The sequence below is a fragment of the Homalodisca vitripennis genome, chromosome 4, assembly GCF_021130785.1.
Source record: "Homalodisca vitripennis isolate AUS2020 chromosome 4, UT_GWSS_2.1, whole genome shotgun sequence".
NCBI lineage: Eukaryota > Metazoa > Arthropoda > Insecta > Hemiptera > Cicadellidae > Homalodisca > Homalodisca vitripennis.
In genome coordinates, this window is record NC_060210.1 from 173,013,931 (window position 1) to 173,025,170 (window position 11,240).

Genomic DNA, 11,240 nt, shown 5'->3' on the forward strand with positions numbered 1-11,240 from the left:
AAAACATATCCTTCAAGGCACTGGTGAACACTGTTAAAAACTGTCTCAGATTTTTGATCAGAAAGCTCGACTAAGTCCAAAAATAAAGTACTTGGTGGTTTATTCTTGCTAAGTTCACATTTTAAATATACAATGAGGACGGATTTAGAACTAATGCTTGTGGATTCATCAATGATTATTGACAGTTTTCCACAAATTTCCTTTACTTGATTCAAAATGCGCATTTTAATTTCCTTTGAAATATGATCTATTATTTCGACCGCGTTATACCTTGAATGAAGGCCTTCGGCAATATCTACCCCATTTAGTTTTTGTAGCTCAAGCAATCCGAAATGGTCGCTGTACGGACGGTCGTTTTAAGCAATAAAATGTGCCGATCTAAACATAGCCTTAGTTGAATCGAGCTGAAATTGATTCATTTGATCAATTATTTGTGGCATCGAATGTTTGTTTGATTTGTCAATAATTGTTTGTGGGATTTGGTGAACTTTCGACTGTTTATGTTCAATAATCTTTTTCTTCAAAGATTTGAGTTGATTTGTTCTATTTGATACATAAAAACAAACTTTGTACGAACTCCACTCATAAGAAAGTGAAACATGTTCTTTTTTGTAGGCTCCCAAATTACCGACTTCAAAACAAATTTTACAGCCTAATTTACCTTCTTTTGAGTCTATACAAGGAAAAGCCGCCTTCTTTCTCTCCCACATATCTTCTGTCCATATTTCAGGCCACTGTGTTCTGGGGGGGGGGTCATCTGATCGAACATCCTTTTCATTAGGCTCAGGCTCAGCGAGGTTACTTATTTTATTTTTAGCTTTTGGATTTGATGTTCCAGGCACTGGATTTGAGTCAGTCATGTCTTTGATGAGGCACTAAAAAATTACGTTATATATTTTTGTTAAGTTTTGGCTCCATCACTTCACAAAAATCACAAACCAATAATTAAAAGATTAGTAATAGGCTTTCACAAATGTATTATAGAGGACTCAATTCAAACAAAACTAACAGTATATACGGTACGCTGTTTGAACTCAACCACTACGACTAAAACTTCGACGATAACAGCTTATACAAGCACTCACAATAACATAGAGACCGGGAACGCGAATAACAAGTCTCGACCTGTCTGTATATGTATACACTTCCTGCAGTCAGTAGGAGATTGTCGGGGGGGGGGGGGGGAGTTGGCACACCTGTCGTGGAAGGGGTAGAGGGAGAGAGCACCCTAATTTTTATGCAGGCACTAGTTGCGAGTTACAAGAGTTGTCTATTGAACTGCGCCTACAATTATCTTGATACCAATCAACGGACATATGTGATGCGGGTTTGTTCTGGCCTTTTTATTATCGAGCTCGTCACCCGCCTACCTCTCTTTACAGACGGGTGGTGCTCCAATTTACAGGTCCGTCTCTTAAAGCTGTGCCGGAGCGCCGCTCCGGACCTCTCCAGCCCCACTACACCACTGCACATAGGTAAGCTATAAACATTCAGCTTTAGTATTAAACAATAATTAAATGTAAACAAAAAACCCAAGTACAACTGATAAGAAATGTAGGCTATACAATGAACAGATGAGTAATAATTTGATATATTATATCATTCTCCCCAAATTCATTTTGTGACGTAGTTCTACAATTAGCGTGGTGGCATCCGGGAACTGCTAGTTTGAGATCAGGAATGTCTATCTTGAGGGGGATAGGTAGTCGTATTTGAATCATCAGTAGACAATGTTGAATTTATTTCCAAGGTACGGTCCTGATTCGTGTATATCACTTGTTTCATCAAAAATGTTTCTTGATTCATTGGCTAAAGCTTATTTTCATGTGATTTAGGTTCTGGTGCTGGAGATAGGTCTCTGATTGATACTGCTTCTTACGTCCATCTGAGAATCTGACGTGTGCATAACCAGGATTTGTTTGAATCAACGTAAGGGTCCACTAAAGGGTCCAATTTTCTAGATCGGTTGTGATTCCGAATCAGGACAGGACCAGGTAGAGAAAACCATGTTTGAACTGGAGTTATTAGAGTGAGATCCCATAGTGAGATATTATTGCTGTCCATGCAGCCACGACACTGTACATATATAGCTAACGTGAGTTTACTCACAGCTGACAGTGTATAATTTTGCCCGAGCTTGAGCCTGAACGTACGTACACGAACATTTGAAATTTTAAACATTGAATTCCTTAAGCCTGTTTATTTTGGCTATTTTCTATTTAACAGAATCAGAATCAGAAATAATTTATTTTGTTGATAACAAAAAGTTACATGAAATAAGTCACATTGGTAATAAGGAGATAAAATAATAATAATAATAATTAAATAAAATCTCAAATAGTCAAAATAGGTTATTTCACATGTTTGTGCAATCTAATAGGAATTCTTGAACAGAATACGGCCATTTTTCAAGCAAAATAATTTTAACGTTTTTTAGAAAACTTTGTGAGCTGGTTATGTTTTTCAGGTGCCGAGGCAGCGCGTTATAGAGCCGTAGAGCTGAATAGTGCATGCCCCTCTCAAAAATTGTCAATTTATGGATCGGGTAGACCATATTACCCCTGTGACGGGTATTGTACTGATGATTAAAAGTGTTCCCTGCAAAAAGATGTGGGTTATTTTTGAAGAAAGTCAAAACTTCAAGTATATAGAAGAGTGAGGAGATTCAGTTGCTGAAAAAAAGCTTACAGTGAGCACGATTGCGCGCTGCAGACATAATGCGAACAATTCTTTTTTTGAATCTAAATACCCTTAAACTTTCACTAGAAGATCCCCAGAATCCAATAGCGTATTTCAGTCTACTGTATACATAAGCATAGTAAATTTGAAGGATAGTTTCTTTACCAACTGCAGGCATTAAAACTCCAAAAGCAAAGGTAATTGAAGACAGCTTTGAGCATAGCATATCTATATGTTTAGACCAGTTGAGCTTATAATCAATGACAACACCAAGAAGAGAGGCAGACTCTGATGGGTTGATACCATTTACGCTGAAACTCGCTATATCACGAAAAGTTGGTGAGAAAACCATGATTTTAGTTTTTTCTTCATTTAAGAGAAGACCATTTGACTCAAACCACTTATTCAAGCTGACATACGACTGATTCATAATAATTTCGAGGCTGTGAATATCACGACAAGAAGATAGAGCAGTTGTGTCATCCGCATAGCAAACAATGTCTGATTTCATATTGGAAGGAAGGTCGTTTATATATATATATATATATATATTATATATATATATATATATAATAAAAATAATATATTATATTATAAAATTATATAATAAAAAGGACCAAGTACGGAGCCTTAAGGTACTCCTGAGCTGGGCCTCAACCAACCTCTTTGAAGTTGTCCTTTATTTGTTACAGAAACTGTCTGCTTTCTCTCAGAGAGATCTGAGGAAAGGAGGGAGAGAGCTGCACCGTTCAAACCATATCTTTAAAGTTTACCCAAAAGAACAGAATGGTTGACACAGTCTAAAGCCTTGGACAGATCACAGTATATCGCACCGACACACTGCGACCCATCCAAGGCTCCCAACACGGCACCAATGACATCATTGACAGCGCTAGAAGTTGAAAACCCTTTTCTGAAACCAAACTGAGATGCAGTCAAGAGAGCATTAGAGTCAAAGTAACATTGAAGTCTTGCCAGAATGATCATCTCAAACACCTTAGCAAAGGAAGAGAGCAGACTGATTGGGCTGTAATTGGAAATCTCAGTTGTGTTTTGGCCTTTTTTATGGATTGGGCGTATGACAGACAGCTTTACAATCTTTATGTGTTGTCTTATGGACTTACTTATTGGGGAAACCATCACTAGCGTCACTAAACGGAGTCTACATCAATAAGAAACATCAAATAAGAAACAAAAGGGCAACACTTCAAAAAAATTAATCGTTGTGAAAAAAGTAAAAGAAACACGTTAATTCTACAAAAATAATTTTTCCGTTGAAAAATGTGACTGTGATAGGCGATAGCCACAGCCGTCATCTCTCTGTCATCCTGAGAGCAAAGAGTACCGGCCACATCAACTGCAAAACCGGCGCTGGCCTCTTCCACCCATCTCGAGAACCACTGATACGGCCTTATCGCTGGGGGGGCAGGACATTGTGTTCCAGCATATGGAGGAGATAATTAGGAACTACAGAATCTAACCTTCTCGTGTCACCTCTACCACCCCAATATGACCTGCCTCCTGGCAGCCCCGTTCACGAGTCTATAACCCTCGCGAAGAATTATGTGAGCGAGCTGTGTGATCGCTACGAAGGCGTGACTAGTTGTTAAATGTTACTCATTTAACAAATATGAGGAAATCTATACTGGCGGGTCTGATAGTGAAGGAGTTAGCCAGCCTGTCTATTCCCCGTTTCAGAACCACCGCTCATACTTCTCCGCTCCGGTCACTACCGGCACCACCAACGCCACCGGCACCAATCACCCAGCATCACAACAGCTACGCGGAGGCTGTGATCATCCGACCTGCTGGACAGTCCACAGACCTTAACCCACAGAAATGTGAATCTAGATTTTAGGGCCCCCATCTACCAGCGCCAGTCTAAATTGAGAAACACGAACAATGTCAACGTTTCAAAATCAAAATTCAATACGACTGCTTCATTAAAACGCACAATCTGCCACAAGCAAATTGGATGAAATTCAACTCATGTGTGAGGATCTACAGACATACGTACTTGTAATTACTGAAAATTGCTTCAACAGCAAAACCATTGATCGTTGAACAATTCGAAATTTCAAGCTCGCGAACTCGTATTGTTGACAATTATCCAAAGAAGGAGGAGTCGCAATATTTTCGTGAAATAAAATTCTTATTACGGAACATTTACAGTGAGAGAATAGACTGAAAAAGATTTTGGAGCAGTCGGCATCAAACTTTGCTCAAACAAGTCAAAATTGGTGGTTATCGAAATTTAAAGGTCACCCAGCGGGAACGAAGAAAACTGTTATGCAAATTGGAAGCCGTGCTGACTGACCGGACCATCTAAAAATAGGATTATGTCCTCATGGGTGATTTCAAAATTGATGCGCTGGACAAAAATCACCCATCCACAACACGGTTACTCGATTTGTTAAGGTCGTTTGGCCTTGCGTTGTCAGTTAAACACCAAGGAGAGTGACGGCAACAACACATTCGGAAATTGACAACGTCATCACCAAGTATCCGTGGTAAACACAGCCATCTCAGGCCACAACGACCAAGATGCTATAATTAGTGGTGAAAAAAGTAGAAAGAGACCCCCAAAACTACTAAAACCATAAGAGACATAAGGACAGGTAACATTGCTCTCCTCAACGCTTCCCTTTCCAAATAAACGAAGGGATTCTTTCTGTTTCTCAGAAATTTTAATTGCCATCTAAATTTATGCTGTCCTACTAAAACGGTCAAAATTCGCCCCAAAAATATGAACATCTAATGGATTACAAAGAAAATATTGGTTTCGAGAGAAAACTGAAATTTTTCTTCGGAATTAATAAAACTTCATGGAAACTTTCAACTGTTTCGAAATTACAAAATAATTTACAGAAAAATGCTGCAAGTTGTGAAAACATACTCGTAAGATGTCTCTAAACCAATCATCTGGTCAAAAATTATTTCTAAAACAGTTTGGGGCATTATACACAATAATAATGAATGTCAGACACAACTAAAAATAAAATAGGGGATAGGCTTGTAGAGGATGCGACAGAGGCTGCAAACGAGTTTAACAGATTTTTCGGGTCTGTTGCTTGTGAGTAAGGCCCTTAGCTATCTCCTCCACAAGTAAATACCACGCGAAGACAGCACAGTGTCAATATTGGCATTGGCTCCCGGTGGTTGAGGAAGAGCTCGAAAGAATTATTCAACAGCCCCTAGCTAAAAAAATCAAACGATATTAATTTAATGCCTGCTTTCTGAGAACCAATTTGGTTTTCGACCACAGACGCCGTTGTGAATCTTGTCGAAATGTCAAAATGTAGAGGGGGTTATAAAGTCGAAACTCCATATTGTGTGTTTCTTGACTTATCTAAAGCATTCGACTTAGTTGACCACTCGGAATTGCTTGACAAACTTGAAAGCCATGGCATCAGGGATGTGTCTCTTCAATGGATTAGCTCATTTCTATGCCGCAGAATACAACCTTTTAAAATATCAAACAATTTCTCTGAGCCAATTCAGTTGTGTTATGGTGTCCCCCAGCGCAAATTACCAGTTCTTCAAAGCATTCAAATTGCAGAAGTAAGCGATTCACATAATCGCACAGTTAGGGTTCAGAGAAACATGACAGGAAGCTTTTAAAAACTGCAATTTTTTTATTTTTCCGACTTTTTGAATTTTGGAGACAATCTTATTTTTTAGGTCTAAATGTGCTATGACACTTGGCAGAGACATACATTCGCATGAGACAAGAGGCAGATATATCTACCGAACTTGAAGTCACGTGACGGGGGTTTACGAACACTTGCCCTCGCAGGCAGGAGTTCGTTTCATGAACAAATTGCTAAATTAAATCAAATAAGCCCCAACGCTTAAGGCGTTAAAAGCTCGTTTAAAGCGCTTTCTAGCGTCTCATGCATTTTATAGTGCTGACTAGTTTATGATATTCGACTGGGTGACAGCAAACTCAGAAGACTGACAACCGGCATTGGAAAATGGGGAAATTGGCATGAATGGATGTGGTGCGACTGAAAGTACTGTATTGGTATTGTTATATCTTTTTTGTAATGTCGTGGAAATAAAAAATATTTTGAAACATATAACCCTATTGCAATGTGTTAATGGTTACGTGCATTGTTTTGATGCGATTATGTTATATTTCCAAATAATTAAATGTTAAAATTGTAATACATGGAATATTTTCACAGTAAAAGATAGGCACAAAGTATTTAATTAAAACTTAAAAGTTTGTTGGAAAATAAAAATACAAATGAAACCCCTTTCCTTGCAGTTGTTTCAAATATTCAATGTAGAGAAATGGTAGAAGACCTTACTTAAAAACATAGTAATTCATCAGTAGAAGTTTCTAGTATTAATATCACACGTAGAATTAACACTCAAAATTAATTTCTTTATTTTCAATAGTGAAAAAACTAATTTGAAACTCTTACTCAAACTCGTTAAGACATTGCAACTAGTTTTACTAATATTTGATAATAACATTCAAATTAGGTATGTCTACTGTAAAAGTGCTGTGTTTCCATATCACATTTTTTTCATTCAAACACGTTTAAAATGAGAAATGAGATGTGCTACAACTTATAATCATTTTTTTTATTTATGACCAATTTGAGGATATTTGAACATTTTCTAGTAGTGATATATTATATGTATTATACTGTGTTTGAGAGGGCTTCTTAGCCCTAACTTCGCCTGGTAAAATAAGACATTCTTTACTTTTACTTTACTTTACTATTATATTTTCTCGGGTGGTAGATATACACTGTACTCATTTTCTATGACTCTTCCCCACAGTTGAAAGTAATTGTCCGTTAATATCAATATACCTCGTTCGGAAAGAAACTGGACCTCTCCTTCCAATGCACTTGTTAATCTAGGATTATTCCATTTCAAATCAATACACATTAGATAAAAAAGTTGCCTCACTATTGTATAATTTTCTAAAATTTTGTACATTCATAGTAAGTGTTAAGACTTAGAAAAATGCCAAATTTCAAAGTTTTATGTCAAATACTTTTGGAAATACGGCTATTTAATTTTTTTTTAACTCACCAAAGAACATGAACAGACATTCTTGAAATTGCTTTAGGAACTTTCCTACTTGACCTAGTGCAGCGGTCCTAATTTGTAGTACGCGTACCCATAGCAAGAGGGCTCTTGGAGCTACGCAAAAATATCAGTAATGATAGAAATTTATATTTTAAAATTATTATACTGCAGCGTAATGAACTGCCGATCTGTCAGCGTGCGTGCATGGTCAGCCGTCAGAGTATGCATGACTCATACCGAGCAAGCATGGACTGGACGCATGAACAAAACTAACACCACTGCTGAACTGTGTTTAGTGATTGTTGGTGTGTATTTAATGTTTAATATTTGTTATAACAGCATTTGCATTACAGCATTTACGTTACACTTAAAACGGATAAGTGGCTGAAAACTTGAACAATAAAAACCTCGGCAAGTAATATAGAGAATAATGAGTTTTCTTAAGAGTCAGAGTGACTGTTGATCAGGAAACACCGGCCTGAGAGAGCAAACGGGTAAAAACTACGTCCTGTGTTGAACCGTGGAAACTTTTACACAAATACTGTCCAAATGATCGTTCCAAGTCAATTCTCATCCAAATCAATGCCAAGGAACTTGACTGAGTAGATCGATCTTCTCTAGAGTAGTATTGTTGATATAATGACAGTAATCTGTTAACAGCAACCTGTCGGGTTACACTCGGGGACACTCGATCTAAGTCGGAGTTTAAGAAAGTTTGAATGATTTTATCAATTTAAATATTTATTTAATTAAAATGTTGGATACAGGTTTTCAGTTCAATAAACGTCGGATTTTCTAAAGATTCAGTTGTTGGATACTTAAAAAGGAGAATCGTGTCATCGGCGTACTGCACGAGGCTTCCATACTGTAACAATGAATCTTGTTCACATCCCTCTGGATCAACAAGGGGCTGAGTATTGATTCCTGGAGACACTATACTTTTATTTTATTTTTTACGATACAGCCCGATTTGATATTTGAACCGACTGTATTCTGTTATTCAGATACGAGTTAAGCAATGCAAAAGGCACTCAGAATAAAACGAGAATAACGAATATTTGTTTCTATTAATGGATTTTGTCAATAAAATAACAATTATTTTAAATTTTGATAAATATGTCTTCAAAGTAATTGCTGCATCTCGGTTGAATAGGGTATGGCCAATTCGGACGTGTAGGATTCCGAATTCAGATTTTTTAATCATCTACACCTTCCTTTTGTGAAAGATTCTATGCAAAAAGTATTTGATGAATTAAAATTTTGAATTTTGAAATTGTTTATGGTGTACCGTGTATTCAGTTTTACTCACTACAAACACATTTGGTTCTAATTCATCGCATAAAAAAATCGAGCTTCACATCTTTGTTAGTAGCTCCCTGCACATTTCGATGGTGGATTTTTTGAAATGTGTTTTGTCTCGATTTTTTTATCTAGGGAGTGGTGAAGATTTTTTATGGTTGGCTCAAAACTCGAGGATATTGTCTTAAAAATGTAGGCGACAGCATTGAAATATCTTTAAGTTCTTAATAGATAGGTAATAGGTTCCTGCCGTCGGAGAGGTTTGCATACAACCTTTAAGCGTCGCTGATGCTGTGTTCTGTGCTATGCACATGCAGTGTTCTGACGGGTGCGTAGGCTGCAAAGGTCTCAGTGAAGCGGAAGGAGAAACCAAATCTCTTAGAGCTGCCAGTCTCCACGATGGGATGTACCGGCCGGGCCAGTAGTTGCTTTCTCTCAGCTCTGAGATGTATGCTTAATACCACCTTAGTCCATCACTATCACACGTACATGCTCTTCGATATAATTATATAGCAGTATGATGTTCTCATCGATCTGACTGTCAGAAGGGAAGTCATGGTGGTGCGGTAAAGTCACCATGACGACTCTAGAGTTGGTTGCAACCACCTATCACCAACTCCAGGTATTTATATTTTATGAACTCCTGGTTCCCGCCGCTACATCATTGGAGCCCACGATGAGAACAAAACAGGGTATTACTTCGGCCCGACGAAGAAGTGGCACAGCAGACCGGTACATACACGGGACTGGCACATTCCGCCCACGTCCACCCCCCGGCCGACAAATGCAAAAATAAAAAAAAAAAAAAAAAACAAGCCGGCAATGTTCCGGGCATGCCTAGAGTTTTTTTTAAATTTCTTTATGCTGTTTTCTGTCTTATTTTTATTCCATTTCTGTCGCTTTTTTCTTCTCCAAACATTTTTCTTGTGACTGTGGTAAAATACACAACGGAGAGCTCGCTAGCGGTTCGAAACTGTTATAAGTCGGGATAAGCTGCTGACTGAGGTTCTTCATGAGTGTGTGGGTAGGTAATTGCTGAGATTCAATCTGTTCGTCTAGGCTTCGTATTGTACCGATCTTATTGGTAGAACCATCTTTCAAAATATGGCATATTGTACAGGGCTGCTGAATTATAACAATCTGTTTATTTCAGTTAACACGTTCACCCCGAAATGCGCCACCGGTGGCGCACGCTAAAAAATTCCAACATCAATAATTCTCGATGTTTTAATAACATAGACTACTCTAAACCCCGACGTTAGTATTGTTCATGAGGAACGGTTTTATTTCGCATATTATTATTCTATAATGTTATATAATACGTATGAATCAATATTTATCATATTTAATTCACATTAAAGTATGTGCCACCGGTGGCGCACGTCGTCCCCCTGGTGAAGAAAGGTACTTTCTCAGACGACGTGCTACACCGGTGGCGCACTCTATTAGTGACAAAAAATAGTGCGCGTAAGAGCTTCTATTGGCAGCCTTAAGAGTGCGACACTTGCCGGAGCTACTTATAGCGCTCTATTAGCAACAATACGAATCAGAACCTTCTTTATAAGCCGCCATTAACCTGTCTTCTTGTCGTAGAGATTGTTCTGTGTTGCTGTAAGTTCAGTGAGTTCATTTTTTATTTTAGAAAATTGGATGAATCAGACATCGATGACGCCCTTGATGATGACTTTAGTGATCGTTCTTTGACCGATTTTTCAGTTAGTGGCAGTGAATATATGCCATCAGATGAGGAAAGTGATGTAACAAGTGCAGAGGAGTTGTGAATGAAGAAGATGGCGTTGTTAGTGATTTAGATGAATTGGAATTGATGGAAGTAGATGAGGAATATCAAAGGGTTAGAGAGGAGAGTGGAGACGAAGAAGGCAATAATATTGAAAAATGTAAGTGACCCTGTACAAGATGTAGTTTGTAAGGTTCATTGTGAATATGTAGAAAATAAGTTAGAGTGGACAGAACCAAAATTGACATGCAGATCATATCCTTTCACAGGAAAATGCAGGCTTAAAAAACTGTTGGCCAATTTAATTTAAATGATCCATTTGAAATTTATAAAACAGTTCCTAGATGATACATTATTGAATTTGATTGTTTTGGAAACTAAACAGGTATGCACATCAGTACCTTGCTTCAAAGCCTGTAAAAAAGCGTTCAGCAATGGCTAGATGGGTTGATTGTACAACTGAAGAGATACACAA